This window comes from Coregonus clupeaformis, unplaced genomic scaffold (genome assembly GCF_020615455.1).
Source record: "Coregonus clupeaformis isolate EN_2021a unplaced genomic scaffold, ASM2061545v1 scaf1548, whole genome shotgun sequence".
In the NCBI taxonomy this organism is placed as follows: Eukaryota; Metazoa; Chordata; class Actinopteri; order Salmoniformes; family Salmonidae; genus Coregonus; species Coregonus clupeaformis.
Window position 1 is genome coordinate 78,791 of NW_025535002.1, and position 23,809 is coordinate 102,599.

Here is a 23,809-nt window from a genome sequence, read left to right on the forward strand (position 1 = left end):
ATAAATGTACCCAATTACCTGCCTGGTAGTACCCGCCTGGTAGTTAAATTTCCCCAGACGATCGGTTTAGCATCACCTTGCGTAGTGGGATTGACGGATTGAAGGCGCATACAATGGCGCAATTCATGGATGTGGGCTCCTTGACCAAGGGTATTCGGTCCATGTTTTACATGGTCACACCGAACGAATCATCATTTGAAAATTTGGAGGATGTCCCGCCATACCTTCAACAGGTGAGTTCGTTATTGAACACGCTGGAGCACTTTTATGTGTTTTGTGTTTTTTGACAATCGATATTGTGCTGCTCATGCTAGGAGTGACACACTTGAAATGTCTAAACATAGCGAAAGAAAGTCTGCACACTTTGAATGATATCATAAAGGCTACTATATGTTCATAAATATTCACAAAAATGGTCACAAACAACTCACAAACCCCGTGGGAACTGTCAGGGAAGTGGTGCTATACAGTGACAAAGTCCCTACACTGGTTTCTGCAGTAGCCTAGTTAAGACAGTAAACTCTTGTCTTCGTGGAGCTATTACATAACATTGTATAAAGATACAAACACTGTAGAAGTTTAGTTGCTGTTGTTGTTTATGTCTAATATGGGCTTGAATGTTGGCTATATGGTTCATATTTTCATATTATATTATATTAGTACATTTATTTTTCAATTTGTCTCACAAATCCTTAGTTTTAGACAAACAATATGCATTTGCTCATGAGTGTGGGGAGGTGTGCCTGGTTCTGTCGAATGGGGGAATGTCTGTTAAATATTGTTGTGTTTTAGGACCACTTTTGACTCAAGAGCACCCAGTGCAAAATAACAGATCACACCAATACTTTTTATTGTGACATCTGCATGATAAATCCTAAAATCAACACGTTTGTTATTTGAGGGATAAAGCTCACATTTTAACAGGCTTCTATAAACACATATGAATAGAGAAAAAACTATTATCCAAACAGCAGGACTCCTAAGTGTCCTAATCCTGCTCCAAACATACTGTAATGAAACAACCTAATTTACTATAGTATTGTTAGACAGTTTTATGTGATGTTTGCATGGGTGTATCACGCCCATTTCGATGCTGGTTGTTGTTTGTGATGTAGTCATCACTCCGTGCACTAGTCTGTGTAGGATAGCCTACATATAAGTGTCAAAAACATTTGGTTGACTGTATGTACAGGTGTAGGATCTTAATTTGATCACCCTGTTGCAGGAGAACTTTTATGCAATGCAGGAAATGTAAAACTGGTAGTTTATTTGAGGTTTGAAAAGGCTTCTGAAGTTAGTCATTTCCACTTTGAAATTTCAGACTTGATTTTTCCTTACGAAAAATTTATTCAAAAAATGTATTCAAATGGCAATTAATTAAAATCCAAATGTTCTGTTGCAGCAGGATTATTTTCCTGCTATAGCAAACTAGCTCATATGTAACAGTTTTGCTTCCGTCCCTCTCCTTGTCCCAATCTGGGCTCAAACTCGGGACCCTCAGATCACATCAACTATCACCCACAAAGCATCATTACCAATCCCTCTACAAAAGCCGCTGGTCTATTGTGGTTATCATCATAGCTCAGTATTTAAATAAGTTGTTTATAAATAAAAACACTGCATAAACATTGCTTGTCTGATTTAATTCCTGCAGTAGTTTAATTGATTATCCAGTTGCAACAAGATATATTCTACCTGTTACTTTAGATCAAAGTGGACATACAGTACTCTCATAAGAGAGTGTACAGGGTTTGTGTCTTCAGCCTCACATACCCGTGGCTAACGTCAGTCATCTACAACCTGATAAAAATGGCCCTATTTGGGAAAATACCAACATCTGTTCCACAAATGTCATTTGCCTTGCAAGATCTAAGACCAAAAACAGAGATTTATATAAAACTATTAAAGACTCCCTTGACAATTTTCACAAGCCCAAAGTATGTTACAGCCTTAATAAGACTTGTTTTCATTTGTCCTGTTGTTTGGAGGAAAATGCCACACAGAGTAAACACAGTGGTTGTGAAGGTCAAACACACACATTAAGAAAGATTTTTCAAAAGTCCAAAACAACCCCCTTTTTTGCATGGCATGAGAACCTGAATTCCTTCCCAAATAATCTCTGTCCCGAAGTGGAAAGCTGTCAAGAACACAGCCCTGACGAGGTAAAACAATACTCTAGACATGAGAAAAAGAGGGAATGTTCAAGCCAGAATCCAAAATGATAATCTCTCTCTCACTCAGTGGGTTTGGAGAGAGAGTGCTTGCACTCTGAGCCCATTTGTTAGATGCAGTCCGTCAGTCCTCTGCCAGATGTTGGAGTGTAGCGTGTGATCGCCGGTCCCTCGTGGTCCTCTCGCTCGCCCCAACACACACTCACACACACACACACACACACACACACACACACACACACACACACACACACACACACACACACACACACACACATCCTATTCCACCTCCAGGTCTACACCTCACAATCCACATTCCACACACACTCCCTGGGTGCAGTAATGTGATCAGATTAAGGTTTAGGTGACCAGGTCAGGTCAATCACAGGAGTGACATGGTCATTTGCTAAGACTAGCCAACAGGTCCAACATACTGTTCAAGTCACAATTATGACATGATAGAAACCATTTTTGGTAACCTCTAGTAATTTCCTAGTAAGTTCTGTTCTTGCATACTCCACACCTATATAATACCTAATGCAGCAGATACTGTATGTAGCATACTTATAGAATGGAATACGAAAGAATATCATATAATAATTTTAGTCATATGAAGACATACATGTTTTTTTGTTTTTTGGCCCATCCAAAAATGGCCCTCATCGGAGGACAAAATAAGAACTTTCTTTATACAGCTTTTTTTGTTAGTTTTATGTTTTCTTACATGAACATACTATATACATTTTACAGACATGGTCCACTTTTTTACATTACTTACTTATTATATATGGATGGATAATATTCAGACACATCAGGTATACATGTTTTCAGTCGGAACTATTATCAATTGTTTGCGAAATGTGCACGTATAGTCGTCTGGTCATGTGACGTAACAGGACCTATTGAAATGAAAGGTTCCTCCAAATATTATTTGTATGGATTGTTCAAGTGTTTTCTTCTCCACTGGAAGCTGAAATAAATCCTCAGAGAGAGATGATATGTGACTATCCCTGTGTAGCTTCACTATAGAGCCATCAGGGAAACATCATGCATCACAAGACATGAAAGCCCTTTTTACACCATGTCCTCTTTGTTCATTTTCCAAGTCAAACATGTGAGGTTACTGTAAGCGTTCAAGGACACACAAGACATAAAAGTGGTGGAGTTTTCATTGTGCTTGGACTGTTTATTCATATTTGTTCTCCTTTGCTGTGACTGCAGGCCACCCCGTTCCTTATGGGCTTGATGGTTGTAGAACTGGTTGTGAGCCTGCTGAAGGATTGATCCCGGTGGCCTGCGTCAGTAACGTCGTCACCTCAGTGTCAGCTGGTATCATTTCCAGAATGCCCACGTGAGTAAACTATAACTTTCTGGTATGTTTCTAGAATTCCTACAGGGAAGCCTAAGCCTAGTCCTAAACTAAAAATAATTATCAATGAAGAATCTCCATAGAAATAGCTTTTTAGTCCAGGACTAGGCTTCATCTGTGTCCAGGAAACTGGCCCATTGAGTTCTATAGAAAAGTAATTACAGAAGTGCATTGCTTATGATCATGTATGGCTGTATATGTACAATGTTTTTTTGTATACTGCAAGATGATCTAACTGTGCACCTGATATGTATTGTGGAGACTCTGTGTGCTTATCTATTTGCAGACTAGCTACTTAAGGTCTTTTGAGTAATATTCAGTTGTGACTGAACTGAATACATTTGTTGTTTTTTCCCAGGCTGTTTGCAAGAGGTTTTGAAATAACCACTTACATCTACGTTTGGAACAACTTCCGTCTACTGGAGCTACCCTGGGACTCTGCCTGGACATGGTGGCTGGCTTTCCTAGCGGTGGACTTCGGCTACTTGTCACGGTTCCCTAAGACAGAACCCAGAAGCAGACCAGGACAAGGAGAGTTGAACGAAGGTGAGTGTTTATTACAGATTCAAAAGGTGCAGAATAATCCAGGAGACGGAGCGGGTGGCGGAGATGAGTAGGTGGAGGTGAAGTGGCAGATTAAACGATGGCACGGCAGGGGTTGGGTGAAGGTTCCGGGAGAATGACTGTAGACAGAAAAAAACTGAGGTAAGTACAAGGCAGGTCAACAAGGTGCAAAACAACAAAACTAACGCTAGTACTAAGAGGCTGATACGCTGACAAAACATACTGTTCATGGCTAACGATCCGGCAGGGAATGGATGTTAGGCCAGAGCCTAAGAAGGGTGATGATCAGGACCAGGTGTGCAGATTGCTGATGGGATGCAGGTGCGGAAATCAAGAGAGCTCCCCGGAGCGTTCCAGAACCCTCGGGAAACTGGAGATCACGAGCAGAAAAACTAGTCCACAGACAGGACCCGACTCAGACTGCCGGGATCGTTACAGTACCCCCCCTCCGACGAAACGCCACCGGGCGGACTCCCGGAGCGCCAGGATGGAGGCGGTAGAAGTCACGGATGAGGTCAGCATCTAGGATCTGTCGCCGCGGAATCCAACTCCTCTCTTCAGGACCATACCCCTCCCAGTCCACGAGATACTGGAAACCCCGGCCCCGCCGTCTGGAATCCATGATGCGTCGCACCGTGTAGGCAGGACCACCTCCGATCATCCGAGGAGGAGGAGGAGGAGGCGGAGGAGGCAACAGAGGACTGAGGAAAACAGGCTTGAGGCAGGAGACATGAAAGGTGGGATGGACTCTGAGCGTCCTCGGTAGTTTGAGTCGAACTGCCACTGGATTGATCACCTTCTCCACCACAAACGGACCAATGAACTCGGTAACAACTTCCTAGACTCAGTCCGTAACGGAAGATCCCGTGTGGCCAACCAGACCCTATCTCCGATGGTATAGGTGGGAGCGGGGATCCGGCGACGATTCGCCTGGAGCTGATACCGGTCCGAAACTCTAAGGAGTGCCTTTCTGGCCCGATGCCAGGTCCGGTGGCAACGACGAATATGGGCCTGAACAGAGGGCACTGAGAGCTCCTTCTCCTGAGAAGGGAACAAGGGAGGTTGGTAGCCATACAGGCACTGGAAGGGGAGACATCCCAGTGGCAGATGTAGGGGAGAGTATTGTGGGCATACTCAACCCAAGGCAACTGAGAGACCCAGGAGGTGGGGTTGGAAGAGACCAGGCAGCGTAGCGTGGATTCCATCTTCTGGTTGGCTCTCTCCGCCTGACCATTGGATTGGGGGTGAAAACCAGATGTGAGACTGACTGTAGCTCCAATGGCCAAACAGAAGGACTTCCAGACAGCAGAGGTAAACTGAGGGCCACGGTCGGAAACGATATCACTGGGCAAACCGTGGACCCTGAAAACCTCCCTAACCAGGATCTCGGACGTCTCCGAGGCAGAGGGAAGCTTGGCAATTGGCACAAAGTGGGCGAACTTGCTGAATCTGTCCACGATAGTCAGAACGACCGTGTTCCCCTCAGAAGCGGGCAACCCAGTGACGAAGTCCAGGGCCAGATGCGACCATGGTCGCGGGGAATAGGAAGGGGGGTGAAGTAGTCCAGAGCTGGGCCGATTGGTACTCTTATTCTGCGCACACACTGGACAGGCAGCAACAAAACCCCGAGTATCCTCGGCCATGGCAGGCCACCAAAAACGTCTGCGAAGAAACGCCATCGTCCGAGCCACGCCAGGGTGACAAGCCATCTTGCTGGCGTGGGACCATTTGAGGACAGCAGGACGAACCGACTCAGGCACAAACAACCGACCGGGTGGACCGTTACCGGGACCGGGCTGAGTCCGAAGGGCCGCCATCACCTCCTCCTCAATCTTCCACATAACTGCTCCCACGACGCAGTTCCGGGGGAGAATTGTCTCGGTCTTGGACCCACTCTCCTCCGTCTTGGAGAACATCCGGGACAAGGCGTCCGCCTTGCCGTTCTTAGATCCAGGTCGGAACGTCAGGGAAAACTTGAATCGTCCGAAAAACAACGCCCACCTGGCCTGACGGGAGTTGAGACGTCTAGCCGATTGCACGTAAGCAAGATTCTTGTGGTCAGTCCAGACAATAAACGGTTGCTCCGCCCCCCTCCAACCAGTGGCGCCACTCCTCCAAGGCAAGTTTCACCGCGAGAAGCTCCCGGTTACCCACATCGTAATTCCTCTCCGCAGGCGAAAGGCGACGAGAGTAGTAGGCGCAGGGATGGAGTTTACTGTCCGTGGAGCATCGCTGCGACAGGATGGCGCCAACTCCCACATCAGACGCGTCCACTTCAACGACGAACTGACGGGCCGTGTCCGGTTGAGAGAGAATCGGTGCGTTGGTGAATCGCCTCTTCAAATCCAGAAACGCTCGATCCGCCTCCGGATTCCACTTGAAGGTCCTGATACTGGAAGTCAAGGCAGTTAACGGAGCGGCCACACGGCTGTAATCCCGGATGAATCTGCGGTAGAAATTCGCAAACCCCAAAAATCTCTGGAGCTGCAATCTCGTACCGGGCTGGGCCCATTCCAGAACCGCTCTAACCTTCTCCTGGTCCATCCTAATCTCTCCCCTGGAGATGATGTACCCGAGAAAGGATGTCGTGTGGGCGTGAAACTCGCACTTCTCGGCCTTCACGAACAGGCGATTCTCCAACAATCGCTGCAGAACCTGCCGGACATGCTGGACGTGGTCGGAAGGTTCCTTCGAGAAGATCAGAATGTCATCCAGGTAAACAAACACAAAGAGACCGATCATATCTCTCAGGACGTCGTTCACCATACTCTGGAATACCGCTGGAGCATTGGTCAGTCCAAACGGCATCACCTGATACCGAAGTGACCCATCGGTGTATTGAAACCCGTCAACCACTCGTCCCCCTCTCTGATCCGGACCATGTGATACGCATTGCGTAGGTCTAGCTTGGTGAACACCGTAGCACCCTGTAAGGAGTCGAAGGCAGAACTCATCAAGGGCAGGGGATACTTGTTCTTGACCGTGATGTCATTCAACCCCCGATAATCAATACACGGTCGAAGAGAGCCATCCTTCTTACCCACAAAGAAGAATCCTGCCCCCAGGGGTGATGACGAGGGACGAACGAGACCAGCAGCTAGGGACTCCTTGATGTAGGTCTCCAAAGCCTCACGTTCAGGTCGGGAGATACTGTATAACCTTCCCTTGGGGTAGACAGCTCCAGGGAACAGGTTGATGGCACAATCATATGGTCGGTGGGGAGGGAGTGACAGAGCCTTCTGCTTACTGAACACTTTCCCCAAATCGTGATATGTCTCGGGAACCAGGGACAAATCTGGGGGTTTAGCCTCAATCACCTGACTGGGAACCGAATGGGGACAGGCAGTCTTGAGACAGTTAGCATGACAATCAAGGCTCCAACTCGTTACCTTGCCCGTCACCCAATCGAACGTGGGATTGTGTTCCTTCAGCCAGGGGTATCCAAGGACCAGAGGAACATGGGAAGACGGCAGAATGAAGAATGAAATCATCTCAGAATGATTCCCCGACAACAGCATCTTAACCGGTTCAGTCCTCATCGTGATACGTGCCAGACTACTGCCGTCCAGAGTGGTAGCTTCAATGGCTTCCGGCAATTGCTCCTTGGAAAGCCCCAGCTGTTCCACCAACTCGGCATCTAGAAAGCTTCCATCGGCACCTGAATCGATAAAAGCGTTAATCGCTAAGCTCTGATTCCTGTTCATAAGGGTAGCCGGGAAACGGGGTCTGACAGAGGTATTGAGAGGTCGAAACTGGCTCGCTAAAAGTCCTCCCAACTTTAGCGAGCCGCGCAGTTTGACGACCGCCGGGAACCAGTGGCGAGGTAATGTCCCGAACCACCACAGTAGAGGCAACAGTTAGTCCTACGTCTGTGTTGGCGCTCCTCCTTGGTTAACCCGTGCCGCCCCACTTGCATGGGTTCAGAATCGGGAGACAGAACCTCTCCACTAATCCTGTGTGGTGGCCGATGATCGACGTATTCTGATCCAATCCCCGACCCGACTGGAACCTGAGAAGCTGATCGGTTGGACGGAACCCATTGCTTCTCCCTCCTTCGCTCTCGGACTCGATTATCCACCCGAATAGACAAGGCTACCAAGCTGTCCAGGTCACTAGGCTCCGGATAGGAGATCAACTCATCCTTGAGCTGCTCCGACAGACCCTGGTAAAAGGCCGCTTGCAGAGACTCCTCATTCCACCCACTCTCCACAGCCAACGTCTTGAACTCGATCACGAAGTCGGCCACGCTGCGAGTTCCTTGGCGAAGCGAAAACAGGCGCCTAGCTGCGTCCCTCCCTCGGACGGAATGGTCGAAGAGCTTCCTCATCTCGGCCGTGAACCCCTGGTATGAAGCCATGCAGGGATCCTGTCGTTCCCAGACGGCTGAAGCCCACTCCAGCGCTCGACCACGCAGCAACTCAATCACAAAGGCTATCCTAGCCTTGTCTGTGGCATAAGAGTAGGGCTGTAGATCGAACACTAATCCACACTGCATAAGGAAGGAACGGCATCTTCCCAGCTCCCCCTCATATTTATCCGGCGTCGGAACCTTGGGCTCACGGAAGGACACAGCTCCAGAAGCGGCAGGCGAGATGGGTGAAACCGGTAGTGGATCCTCCACCGGAAACTCGCGTTGGTTCTGGACCTCCGTCAGACCGGTAGAAAGGTTCCGAACTGACAACGCGATCTCCTGTAGTGCCGTGCTATGTTGTCCCAACATCTTCTCCTGATGGGAAATGGCATGGCGAACAGAGTCCAGATCCGCTGGGTTCATTAATGGCCGGATCGTTCTGTCACGGTTCCCTAAGACAGAACCCAGAAGCAGACCAGGACAAGGAGAGTTGAACGAAGGTGAGTGTTTATTACAGATTCAAAAGGTGCAGAATAATCCAGGAGACGGAGCGGGTGGCGGAGATGAGTAGGTGGAGGTGAAGTGGCAGATTAAACGATGGCACGGCAGGGGGTTGGGTGAAGGTTCCGGGAGAATGACTGTAGACAGAAAAAAACTGAGGTAAGTACAAGGCAGGTCAACAAGGTGCAAAACAACAAAACTAACGCTAGTACTAAGAGGCTGATACGCTGACAAAACATACTGTTCATGGCTAACGATCCGGCAGGGAATGGATGTTAGGCCAGAGCCTAAGAAGGGTGATGATCAGGACCAGGTGTGCAGATTGCTGATGGGATGCAGGTGCGGAAATCAAGAGAGCTCCCCGGAGCGTTCCAGAACCCTCGGGAAACTGGAGATCACGAGCAGAAAAACTAGTCCACAGACAGGACCCGACTCAGACTGCCGGGATCGTTACACTACTACTGGGTCCATCGCTTTGCTCACGGTATGGCCACCAGTCTGGGTTAGCTCCTGACCTGGGTCAAATACGTACAGTATATCAAATACTTGAGGTGCACTTGATTTAGCTTGCCAGGTACAATGGAACCAATGAGAAGCAAGGGTCAACACTTTACTTGAAGGGGGTATGCGTAAGACATTCACAACAGTCATAACAGTCATAAATGTGTTATGACTAGTTTCATAAAGTTGTTATGACTGGTTTCATAAAGGTGTTATGACTGGTTTCATAAAGGTGTTATGACTGGTTTCATAAAGGTGTTATGACTGGTTTCATAAAGGTGTTATGACTGGTTTCATAAAGGTGTTATGACCGGTTTCATAAATGTGTTATGACTGGTTTCATAAAGGTGTTATGACTGGTTTCATAAAGGTGTTATGACTGGTTTCATAAAGGTGTTATGACCGGTTTCATAAATGTGTTATGACTGGTTTCATAAAGGTGTTATGACTGGTTTCATAAAGGTGTTATGACTGGTTTCATAAAGGTGTTATGACTGGTTTCATAAAGGTGTTATGAATGCATTATGTATACCCCCTTCAATTAAAGTGTTACCGAAGCAAGCTAGTCAAGCTAAATAAACCGCACCTCAAGTATTTAAAAGTATTGGGAAGTAGTTGTACTTGTATTTTTAGGTAAACATTATATGGTATGGAAGGTTTGATCAAATATGAAATCGCAATATTGATTCAAATATCTTATAATGAAATAGTAAATAGCCTTGCATGTATTTCAATTCTACATGTCCATGAGGATTGAATTATTCGTAACAAAATGTTTTGTCTTTACTGATTTCTCTATGGATGCAGCGTGAGCTATATCCGGTGATGAACGATTCTATAATGCACACATCGTTTTTATTTTTGAGAGGAAGCAATTATTCGTGAGTTGCGTCCAGATGTTTTTGAACTGACCAGATGTGAGAGGCTGTGATCTCTCGAGACATGTTGTCTTACCTGGCGCTTCATAGGGAGAAAGCTGTAAGTAGTGATGGCTCAATAGCAGCAGTGTTCTGGAGCTGCACCAAAGAAGCCCTCTAATTCTTCTCCCCATGCAGGGCTGTCATCGGTATTATACTGTGATCTCAGCCCTTATCACTTAAACTGCAGTTTGTACTGGACAATGACAATCTTAGCACCCAGAACAAAATCTCACATGTCCCACTGGGCACAGACGTCAATTCAACGTCTTTTCCACATTGGCTGAACGTAATTTTCAGTGAAATGACGTGGAAACGACGTTGATTCAACCAGTGTGTGCCCAGTGGAGAATGACAATGCAGAGATAACGTTTTTCTGACACACAACTTGCTTGGCAGCAGCAACATTGTGTTTGTGTGTCAAAACAGGGCCCTTGCTAAATTGTAGCTCTATTTACAGTGGGGAAAAAAGGATTTAGTCAGCCACCAATTGTGCAAGTTCTCCCACTTAAAAAGATGAGAGAGGCCTGTAATTTTCATCATAGGTACACGTCAACTATGACAGACAAATTGAGAAAAAACTATCCAGAAAATCACATTGTAGGATTTTTAATGAATTTATTTGCAAATTATGGTGGAAAATAAGTATTTGGTCACCTACAAACAAGCAAGATTTCTGGCTCTCACAGACCTGTAATTTCTTCTTTAAGAGGCTCCTCTGTCCTCCACTCGTTACCTGTATTAATGGCACCTGTTTGAACTTGTTATCAGTATAAAAGACACCTGTCCACAACCTCAAACAGTCACACTCCAAACTCCACTATGGCCAAGACCAAAGAGCTGTCAAAGGACACCAGAAACAAAATTGTAGACCTGCACCAGGCTGGGAAGACTGAATCTGCAATAGGCAAGCAGCTTGGTTTGAAGAAATCAACTGTGGGAGCAATTATTAGGAAATGGAAGACATACAAGACCACTGATAATCTCCCTCGATCTGGGGCTCCACACAAGATCTCACCCCGTGGGGTCAAAATGATCACAAGAACGGTGAGCAAAAATCCCAGAACCACACGGGGGGACCTAGTGAATGACCTGCATAGAGCTGGGACCAAAGTAACAAAGCCTACCATCAGTAACACACTACGCCGCCAGGGACTCAAATCCTGCAGTGCCAGACGTGTCCCCCTGCTTAAGCCAGTACATGTCCAGGCCCGTCTGAAGTTTGCTAGAGTGCATTTGGATGATCCAGAAGAGGATTGGGAGAATGTCATATGGTCAGATGAAACCAAAATATAACTTTTTGGTAAAAACTCAACTCGTCGTGTTTGGAGGACAAAGAATGCTGAGTTGCATCCAAAGAACACCATACCTACTGTGAAGCATGGGGGTGGAAACATCATGCTTTGGGGCCGTTTTTCTGCAAAGGGACCAGGACGACTGATCCGTGTAAAGGAAAGAATGAATGGGGCCATGTATCGTGAGATTTTGAGTGAAAACCTCCTTCCATCAGCAAGGGCATTGAAGATGAAACGTGGCTGGGTCTTTAAGCATGACAATGATCCCAAACATACCGCCCGGGCAACGAAGGAGTGGCTTCGTAAGAAGCATTTCAAGGTCCTGGAGTGGCCTAGCCAGTCTCCAGATCTCAACCCCATAGAAAATCTTTGGAGGGAGTTGAAAGTCCGTGTTGCCCAGCGACAGCCCCAAAACATCACTGCTCTAGAGGAGATCTGCATGGAGGAATGGGCCAAAATACCAGCAACAGTGTGTGAAAACCTTGTGAAGACTTACAGAAAACGTTTGACCTGTGTCATTGCCAACAAAGGGTATATAACAAAGTATTGAGAAACTTTTGTTATTGACCAAATACTTATTTTCCACCATAATTTGCAAATAAATTCATAAAAAATCCTACAATGTGATTTTCTGGATTTTTTTTTCTCATTTTGTCTGTCATACTTGACGTGTACCTATGATGAAAATTACAGGCCTCTCTCATCTTTTTAAGTGGGAGAACTTGCACAATTGGTGACTGACTAAATACTTTTTTCCCCCACTGTATGTCAGTGGCACATCAAACCCTGCTCCAGATCTCTCTCTAATCCAAATATGTCTGGCTTAAAGTCCAGACTGTCCTGTCCATGTGTTGACATTTGAGTCCTGGGTAAATATAAACTGTGTTTTTGAAGGTGGGTAAGACACCTACCGACTGTATTGTATGATAAAAAATGACCCAGCCAAACCCTTGGCCCCTGGCAGTGCCAACCTGCCAGATTGAGTGGTCTGCCTGTCTATAAAACATGTAAACAAACCTCACACAGAGGTTTATTATCCTCAATTGAAGGTCGTTAACCTTAGCTAAGCAGGTTTTTATTGTGGCATATGAAGGTCGATGACAGTCTCTTCTCAGGCTAAGTGGATTGTAGCGATAGGTTACATAAATATCAGTCCCAATTCTGCCTATTTTACCATATTTGTAAATAGCATTTCACTAGTCCTGAATTAGAATTTGTACAGTATATCGTAATGAAGTGCTTACTTATGTAATTCTCTCATTCTCTCCGTTGTTTAAAACAATTATTCATACAATATGATATATCTCTGGTTTATTTGGTCAGATTTTTATTTTTGAAGTGTGGTATGATTTTTATGTCTAGAAAATGTCCACTTACTTTCATTTCCTCCACTCCAGCTTTGACTTGTTATTATGGAACGTTGTCCCTCACCGCAGGACAGGCCAGACCCAGTCTTCATTCACTCTTCACTCTGGCCCAGTGAGGTCATCTTGATCAACCAGTTTTTGACCTCCTGGCCTATTCCAGGGTAGAGTTTGACCAATGCACAGTTCTCATTTCTGTATTGTTGTTGTCTGTGTAAGTGAATGCCTACAGTATATGCTTAAGGCAGTAGACATGTACCTGTATTTAGTTGTAATTGTCACTAAGAGACAAGGATACTTTAGCTCTTGTAATTACACAAGAATGAAAGCTAACAATGTGTATCTAAATGTAATTTCACATTTCAGGAATTTCCTCTATTTTATAATGTTCTGGTATGACACTTACATCAAAACAGTTTAAATCGTACATTTCTGCATCAATTGAGCATATGAAAATGTATCTACAGTTCGATTCTGTCAAAACATATGACCTATAAATCTCAATACTGTGTTAAAAGTGAAATTACAATAGAAAGCTGTGAAGAGGGCAGAGTGACATCCTCCATGGGGAAATGTGAATCCTAATTAGAAGAACTGTAAAATACTAATGTGGATTTGAACAGTTTTATGGCCATTTCATAGTTTCCCCTCATGTCACTTGAAAGGACGGTCTCATTATAATTGAATGGAAAGAGCTTTGAAAGTAAAAAGTTGGCCTCTCTTCGCTGATGCCATCTTTATAGAGAAGACATTACTTGCCCTTGCTCTGGGCAGCCAGTTAGCTCTTGGGGATAGTGACACAGAGAACAAAATGGCCATAGTCTCTTGGCATTTAGGGTTAGAGGCCCTCTTAACTGTCTGTAGGCATTCTTTATGACAGAGTTAATACAGAGTAAAGTGAATGGCAAAATAAAGCACAATTAACATGTGATATATTTGATTCAATCCCCAAGTCAATACTTGGTAAAGGTTCAATGAGAGGCACTGTCAATGAGATGTACTGTTTTCGCTGCACTGGGGCGTAGCGAAAACAGTATGTTTCTAGCTGTTAAACGCATACATTCATTTTTGCCGGTGTGAGCAGAGAGCAAGCCACTTTCTCAAGTGTTCTCAGGCATTGAATAATTCACAAATATAACCCTAGAACCATTTAATAGTCCCAGTCTTACCACTATGCCTTTCTGTTAGGTAGTTCTGCATTTCTAACCCTGTGTCATTTTCCAGTCACCACCTCTGTTTTCTCAGTAAGTCTATGCTGGCATGTAGCTCTGCCAGTAGTCCTGCCAGTGCTATCTGTTATTACTCAACCTTTGTTCCAACAGCAAGGCCTCTCTCCTCATCAGTAGACTTGTAGACCATTGAAAATATATTATTTATGGATGCTTGCATCCTTTGTATGCTAACTCACTTGTAGAAATACCTTCTAAGGTAAGCTGCATAGGGAATCATGTACTGTACCATGTTTTGTTTTTCATTTGACCTCTTCCAAAGTGATGACATTTGGTTATTAATTATGGTCTTTCACAGTCTGCTTTCAACCCAAGAAATGATACAGTCCAGAGGCAGTTATATTCAGAAGGCAATATGCTTTTTGGTGGTACGGGGGGATGCGGCTGACTTGTTGACAGTCCTGTTGATTCTGTTGATTCTCCTCTAACCTACAGATATAGGATCTTAATTTGATCACTCTTTTGTGATTTACATAAATTCACTGAAAACCCACACTAACACATGGTTATTTTAACAGTATTGCACTTTTCATGTAGCCTACTTTTAGACAGCTAATAGCGTATCAAGCAACATTATGGACTACACATTCAAATCCTGTTGCTGTGGGATTATTTTGCTGTGACAATATAGGTCAAATTAAGATCCTACATCTGTATAAGTAACACTAATAGCTAGTATCATCCCAGAACACATCTATATCCAGCCAGCTTTCCTAAACCACAGATCAAAACCACAGGTCTCCCTCACATTGGTTCTACGTGAGATCATAGATCTAGAGGAGTTTCACCACCCCAGCGTTCGTCTGTATACTTCACCAGCTTTATTCATATCAGCATTTGAAAATATGTCCCCTTCGAAATATCTGTTTTCTCTGTTCTCATACAGTAGGAGCTACAATAGTATTAACACATACTCATGTTACTGTACAGGGACACTTGGTACAGTACTCCAAGTATGTTGTAAAAAAATGTACTGTGTCAACTCCAGCTTAGCATGAAGACTAACTTCTTGTAATCCATTAAGGTATTTGGTTAATCTTAGCACACTGATTGAAGGTGGCACTGGATACACAGAACTGGATACACAGCTCAAAAGCTGGGACTTATGCAGTTTAATTCCTATTTACCTGTGACGATCGTCACCATTATAATTTTCAGTTGACAGGGGGAGATAATATATGGGGATATATTTCTGCCAATATTACTGTAAATATCCAAAATCTTCCCCCACAATATTTTGACAATATTTATTTCTCATCAAAAAAAGCCATGATTCATTGTCTACGCTGTACTGATGACAGCCTTCACCTGAGATAATGTTATTCAGTGTGTAGCGCCTGGGTACCTGCGTTTCACTCTCCATAGCATCCTGTGGTGTGTGTGTGCATGCGCGTGTGTGCGAGTGTGTGTGTCTGGCCGGGGCGTCCTCTCTGTACCATAGCCTAGCCCTACGGACAGCAGCAGTTGTCAAGACAAACAGATGGTCGTCGCTGCGCTGCACCGGGGCTGGGGTTGCCGGGGCTGGGGCGTCCCTGACGAGGCTCGGCTGATCTGAATGTTATTGTTTTAAAATGAGCTCCTTTTGGCCATGCGGCGGGGCGGGGGTTAACCTCCTGGTGGCCAGGGCGTCATAAATCTTCTCTGTGACTGGAAGTTCCTGGCCCGGAGCAGGTTGGAGGGTTGGAGGGAGGACAAAATAACCAAACCCGTCGGGCAGGATGTGGGCGCTCACTGTGCTACAAGAGACCCGAGCTGCTAGCACCTCTGAGACCCAGGGATAATATCGACCATGGCTAGCAGGCCACGAAGTTCAGCTCACTGTCTGAGTGTGTGTGTGTGTGTGTGTGCGTGTGTGTGTGTGTGTGTGTGTGGGGGGGGTATTTGTCTGTACAGTATGTGTGCATAGAGGGGCTAGACTGGGCTGGGTAAGGAAAAAAAGGGAGCCTTCCTGATGAGCTAAGTGACTAAGCTGAGCTAAGCACTCTGCGGCCCAGGGGTCTACTGCTCTCATGTTTGGTCAATTGCGACTGGCCCCTGTCACTTTTGTTTTTGTAGGACAGACAAGTGTCACTAATGATGTTGACAGGAAAGGTGAATCATGGTGGAGTGGGATACCAATCAAAACAGAGCTTGAACACATTGGTGATCAGGTGGAAAAATGTACTGTATTACGTTACATTAAACATTTTCATTAATATGTCGTTTCTTTAACAAGATTAGTTTGGATTTAGATGAGTAGACTTATGCTGCAGTGGCACTAAGACATGAATCACAGGTCATGAATCGTATGTGCTTGACATAGAGTCACTCACAAGTCACTGTTGATTGGGAGAAAATGAAGTAAGAAGTGGGCCTGACTTAGTGTGTGTGTGTGCGTGTGCGTGTGCGTGTGCGTGTGTGTGCGTGTGACTTGGGGGTGAGGACAGCATGAAGTATTGCAGTGACAGGGGGGAGCTAGTCGGCTGTCCCAGGGTAGGGGTTATTGTGTTATAGTTGGCACTTCATGTAAGGACCTCCAATCCAAACACCGAAGGCCCTTCACAGGCCATTACGAACGTGATTGACAGGGCATTCAACCACTCGGAGGCCTGCCGATCAAAGCCGAAACGTTATGCCAAGGTCTGGTCACGGAGGGCGGCAATTTAAGCAGTCGATTATTATTGCTTTAAAATAGTCTGTGTTCTATTGATTTGGGACTATAGGCTATAACAGACATCCCACTATACAGTGGGGGAAAAAAGTATTTAGTCAGCCACCAATTGTGCAAGTTCTCCCACTTAAAAAGATGAGAGAGACCTGTAATTTTCATCATAAGGTTCACGTCAACTATGACAGACAAAATGAGAAAAAAAATTCCAGAAAATCACATTGTAGGATTTTTTATGAATTTATTTGCAAATTATGGTGGAAAATAAGTATTTGGTCAATAACAAAAGTTTCTCAATACTTTGTTATATACCCTTTGTTGGCAATGACACAGGTCAAACGTTTTCTGTAAATCTTCACAAGGTTTTCACACACTGTTGCTGGTATTTTTGGCCCATTCCTCCATGCAGATCTCCTCTAGAGCAGTGATGTTTTGGCGCTGTCGCTGGGCAACATGGACTTTCAACTCCCCTCCAAAGATTTTCTATGGGGTTGAGATCTGGAGACTGGCTAGGCCACTCCAGGACCTTGAAATGCTTCTTACGAAGCCACTCCTTCGTTGCCCGGGCGGTGTGTTTGGGATCATTGTCATGCTGAAAGACCCAGCCACGTTTCATCTTCAATGCCCTTGCTGATGGAAGGAGGTTTTCACTCAAAATCTCACGATACATGGCCCCATTCATTCTTTCCTTTACACGGATCAGTCGTCCTGGTCCCTTTGCAGAAAAACAGCCCCAAAGCATGATGTTTTCACCCCCATGCTTCACAGTAGGTATGGTGTTCTTTGGATGCAACTCAGCATTCTTTGTCCTCCAAACACGACGAGTTGAGTTTTTACCAAAAAGTTATATTTTGGTTTCATCTGACCATATGACATTCTCCCAGTCCTCTTCTGGATCATCCAAATGCACTCTAGCAAACTTCAGACGGGCCTGGACATGTACTGGCTTAAGCAGGGGGACACGTCTTGCACTGCAGGATTTGAGTCCCTGGCGGCGTAGTGTGTTACTGATGGTAGGCTTTGTTACTTTGGTCCCAGCCCTCTGCAGGTCATTCACTAGGTCCCCCCGTGTGGTTCTGGGGGTTTTTGCTCACCGTTCTTGTGATCATTTTGACCCCACAGGGTGAGATCTTGCGTGGAGCCCCAGATCGAGGGAGATTATCAGTGGTCTTGTATGTCTTCCATTTCCTAATAATTGCTCCCACAGTTGATTTCTTCAAACCAAGCTGCTTACCTATTGCAGATTCAGTCTTCCCAGCCTGGTGCAGGTCTACAATTTTGTTTCTGGTGTCCTTTGACAGCTCTTTGGTCTTGGCCATAGTGGAGTTTGGAGTGTGACTGTTTGAGGTTGTGGACAGGTGTCTTTTATACTGATAACAAGTTCAAACAGGTGCCATTAATACAGGTAATGAGTGGAGGACAGAGGAGCCTCTTAAAGAAGAAGTTACAGGTCTGTGAGAGCCAGAAATCTTGCTTGTTTGTAGGTGACCAAATACTTATTTTCCACCATAAATTATAAATAAATTAATAAAAAATCCTACAATGTGATTTTCTGGATTTTTTTTTCTCAATTTGTCTGTCATAGTTGACGTGTACCTATGATGAAAATTACAGGCCTCTCTCATCTTTTTAAGTGGGAGAACTTGCACAATTGGTGGCTGACTAAATACTTTTTTTCCCCACTGTAGTTGTTGATGACCTTATTATCTTGCTGTAGGTTGAACAACTAAAGAAAACAAATGAAAATAAAGATGCTTTATTGTTACCTACTGTATACTGGATAGGTGCAGTGAAATGTGTTGTTTTACAGGGTCAGCCATAGTAGTACGGCACCCCTGGAGCAAATTAGGGTTAAGTGCCTTGCTCAAGGGCACATCGACAGATATTTCCCCTTGTCAGCTCAGGTATTCGAACCAGCGACCTTCCGGTTATTATTAATAGATTACTTAGTAATCACCGGAAATTGCATTAACTTTCTGGAATTACACAAAGTTTGTTTTACTGAGTTAAATGGGACCTTGGACTGCAGTACCCCATGTTTATGACATCTTACATAAGCACAGTTCCTGAAAATAGTTACAGGTTAAATATGGTCTTGTTTGATCAAAGTCCAAATCGCTGTCACTTAGAGCTGGGCGATATGGACAAAAATCCATATGGCGATAAATTACCTGAATTGATGTGATAATGATAAATAGAATCATACGTTTATAACAATGTGCACATTTATTTATTATCCTTTAAACTACTACTATTAGTTTGATGGTTGTAGCCATCAATTGTACCATTAACAATCACCCATATTATTTCATTTCACATTTCTCTAGTATAGTCTACTTATCGTAATGAACGATATCAGCAAAATGTGTCGATAATTTTCAGTTTATCATCCCAACTCTACTCTCACCTGAATCCACACACCTGTATGACCTGAAGTCATATGATGCACATTGCAACACATTAGTAACATGTGTTCATTTGAGTACAGTGTAATGTCTGACCTGACCATATTATTATTATTTCCATTGACTGTCTCTGTTCCGTTTTGCATATTAGTGTGTAATTATCTACTTATCACTGATATTCAAAAAATCTGCAAAGCCCTACTTGAGACCTGTGGATGTGCAGACCTCAGCGTTTCTGCTCTTGGTGGGAAAGGTTCTCTGTGGCATTCGTTCTCATCATTAAAGGAGTTCCCTCCTGAATAGGGCCTGCCAAACTATGCGATGTCCTGCTGAGTCGCAGGATGAGGACATGGCTTGCAACGAAGCCTAGCAGTTCATACTTCCTACTAGTGACACCCAGCATCAATTTTAGCCCGCTCCGGCCCCTCAAACCAAAAGAAAGGGGCTAGCAAAAATCTAAAAAACAATGGCGGGATTATAACTTCTTCTTTGTGTTTCTTTAACAGTTGATCTAGTTCCTCCGTGGGCTCTGACAGGAAGAAGTGTAAAAGCACGCGTAAACGACTCAAGATATTACTCACAACGTCTCTTCCTGTTTTTCTCTCTCTCACTCCTCTTACCCTCCGGTTAGGTTTATGGTGGAGCTACAGATTGAATTCTGTTTTCGTAGAGTAGGGAAATTAAGTTTGAAATCCAGTATAGTAATATCATTGAAGTTTTAAACTGAAATTGTACTCTCACTGTAGTTTGAACCATCTGTCCTCTCACACTAGTTGATAGCTTGTTGACGTTACAGAGGTGTCAAGTATTGGCATGTCGTTTGAGAGGGCTCTCCCTGTCTCCTAGGCTTTGGAAATTCCTCATAGACAAGGCTTGCTGATTTTGATGGTTTGGCCGCAGGTTCTTGGACGTTTGATTTGAGGTGTCCGAGGACGGATCATGGAATTCTCTTCACAGACACCTACTGTACACACCTTCACACACACTTTCTACAATGGTGTGTTTGTTCAGGTGGCGTCTCTCGACCCATTGGGTTTTATGGCTCTCTGTTTTGATAGAATTCACAAGTTTATTAAACAGTGAAAGAGCCATACAGTACCTTCAAGATGTCTCTTTAGAATGAACTCTCGAAATAGAATGAATGGAGAGCTAGCCCAGTGAGTATGCGCTCATCGTACACATGACTACATTTAGCAGGCATAAATGTGCCTCCCTACATTTTCAAAATCCAACTTTGTTATCAACTTTAATTAGAGTTGAATTATTTGTTTTTGTTATCATTTATCGTGTAATCATAGCACAATTACACATTAGGGCTACCACATGGGGTTTTAATGGGTATTGAGTAACTTTCACTGCTTTTAATGAAATGCACAGTGGGGAGAATAAGTATTTGATACACTGCCGATTTTGCAGGTTTTCCTACTTACAAAGCATGTAGAGGTCTGTAATTTTTATCATAGGTACACTTCAACTGTGAGACGGAATCTAAAACAAAAATCCAGAAAATCACATTGTATGATTTTTAAGTAATTAATTTGCATTTTATTGCATGACATAAGTATTTGATCACCTACCAACCAGTAAGAATTCCGGCTCTCACAGACGTGTTAGTTTTTCTTTAAGAAGCCCTCCTGTTCTCCACTCATTACCTGTATTAACTGCACCTGTTTGAACTCGTTACCTGTATAAAAGACACCTGTCCACACACTCAATCAAACAGACTCCAACCTCTCCACAATGGCCAAGACCAGAGAGCTGTGTAAGGACATCAGGGATCAAATTGTAGACCTGCACAAGGCTGGGATGGGCTACAGGACAATAGGCAAGCAGCTTGGTGAGAAGGCAACAACTGTTGGCTCAATTATTAGAAAATGGAAGAAGTTCAAGATGACGGTCAATCACCCTCGGTCTGGGGCTCCATGCAAGATCTCACCTCGTGGGGCATCAATGATCATGAGGAAGTTGAGGGATCAGCCCAGAACTACACGGCAGGACCTGGTCAATGACCTGAAGAGAGCTGGGACCACAGTCTCAATGAAAACCATTAGTAACACACTACGCCGTCATGGATTAAAATCCTGCAGCGCACGCAAGGTCCCCCTGCTCAAGCCAGCGCATGTCCAGGCCCGTCTGAAGTTTGCCAATGACCATCTGGATGATCCAGAGGAGGAATGGGAGATGGTCATGTGGTCTGATGAGACAAAAATAGAGCTTTTTGGTATGAACTCCACTCGCCGTGTTTGGAGGAAGAAGAAGGATGAGTACAACCCCAAGAACACCATCCCAACCGTGAAGCATGGAGGTGGAAACATCATTCTTTGGGGATGCTTTTCTGCAAAGGGGTCAGGACGACTGTACCGTATTGAGGGGAGGATGGATGGGGCCATGTATCGCGAGATCTTGACCAACAACCTCCTTCCCTCAGTAAGAGCATTGAAGATGGGTCGTGGCTGGGTCTTCCAGCATGACAACGACCTGAAACACACAGCCAGGGCAACTAAGGAGTGGCTCCGTAAGAAGCATCTCAAGGTCCTGGAGTGGCCTAGCCAGTCTCCAGACCTGAACCCAATAGAAAATCTTTGGAGGGAGCTGAAAGTCCGTATTGCCCAGTGACAGCCCCGAAACCTGAAGGATCTGGAGAAGGTCTGTATGGAGGAGTGGGCCAAAATCCCTGCTGCAGTGTGTGCAAACCTGGTCAAGACCTACAGGAAACGTATGATCTCTGTAATTGCAAACAAAGGTTTCTGTACCAAATATTAAGTTCTGCGTTTTCTGATGTATCAAATACTTATGTCATGCAATAAAATGCAAATTCATTACTTAAAAATCATACAATGTGATTTTCTGGACTTTTGTTTTAGATTCCGTCTCTCACAGTTGAAGTGTACCTATGATAAAAATGACAGACCTCTACATGCTTTGTAAGTAGGAAAACCTGCAAAATCGGCAGTGTATCAAATACTTGTTCTCCCCACTGTATATGTTACTATAGATAGCCTATATGGGGGCTTTGTGGTCCAGACTTAGCAAAGGTTCCTCTACTCCCATGTAGATGAAGCCAAAGTGTTTGGGGGGTGCCACTGCCAAAGAGCACAGAGAAATGGGTGGTCCGGAAACAGCTCAGAGATCCAGTGAAACTTAACAAGCGTGTTTCTTTGGATGTTAAAATGAAGTGTAATAGTAATATTAATGTAGCAAGTATCACAACACAGCAGAGGAATGTAAACTGCAGCACAGGGACATGGCTGGATGGTCAACAGCTGTAGACTAATGCTTTTATATCATAGTTGTCATAATATCGTAATGTCCCCTATGGTTTGCTAGGTTCATGGTTTGCTCGATTTTCTACAAGACTGAGTAGATGAGTGTTGTTAGTCGTTTAAAAAATTAGGGTTGCTAATACTTTTTTATTCAATTCAATTATGCAATTCGTTCCATTCATTAATTCAAATAATTAATTTTTTTATTCAATAAATTCTGCAAGCGGAGTGCAAGCGATGACATGCATGTACAGTAGCTATATGTGCAAAAGGCCCAGGCTTTAAAGTGGCAATATGTCACTTTTTGGGCGACTCGACCAAATTCACATAGAAATGTGAGTTATAGATATTTCTATGGTTCCCATTCTTAAGTTTTGTTTTTCTCTCTTTTACTTTCGGTTTTGTACACCAGCTTCCAACAGCTGAAAAAACAATATTTTTGGTTATGGAAAATATATTTCACATCGGTTTAGATGGTACAATGATTCTCTACACTAGCTGATTTTGTCACATAAACTGAAATTAGGCGACCTATTAGAGTTTTAGCAACCAGGAAATGGGGGAGTGATTTCTACATAGTGCACCTTTAATCCTGTACAGTATAGGAAGTAACGTACTGTTTGCACTTTGCAATTGCTCCTCATGGTCATTGACAGATTAAAAGCAGGTCACTTTGTAACGGTATGAGATTAAGAGATTGGATTGTTAGACAGTGTTATGTGATGCCCTGTCTACCTGTTGCTAAATCTGTGTGTGTATGTGTGTGTGTGTGTGTGTGTGTGTGTGTTCCCACGATAGAGTTGAACCTCCTCTGGGCTGCTCACCAGGTCCACCACAGCTCAGAGTACTATAACCTTTCCACAGCCCTCAGACAATCCCTCACACAGCAGTTCTCATCATGGGTAAGAGCCCTACTCATCCACTGGAACATCTATTCTATTATATTCTATTCTATTCTATTCTATTCTATTCTATTGTGAACAACATACTTTTGTCTGATGCTGGAGATGGCAAAAGTTGATAAAAAAAAAACATGTTTTATTGTCACACACTGGAGAGATGCAGTGAAATGTGTAGTATGGCACCCCTGGAGCAAATTAGGGTCAAGTGCCTTTCTTAAGTGTGGTCCTCTGTAGCTCAGCTGGTAGAGCACGGCGCTTGTAACGCCAAGGTAGTGGGTTCGATCCCCGGGACCACCCATACACAAAATGTATGCATGCATGACTGTAAGT

At 44.3% G+C, this 23,809-nt stretch overlaps 1 pseudogene; it reads left to right on the top strand.

Moving 5' to 3' along the window:
• The first annotated feature begins 144 nt into the window (after nucleotides 1–144).
• LOC123487228 overlaps nucleotides 145–23,809 on the top strand; it is a 45,915-nt pseudogene continuing 22,250 nt past the window's right edge.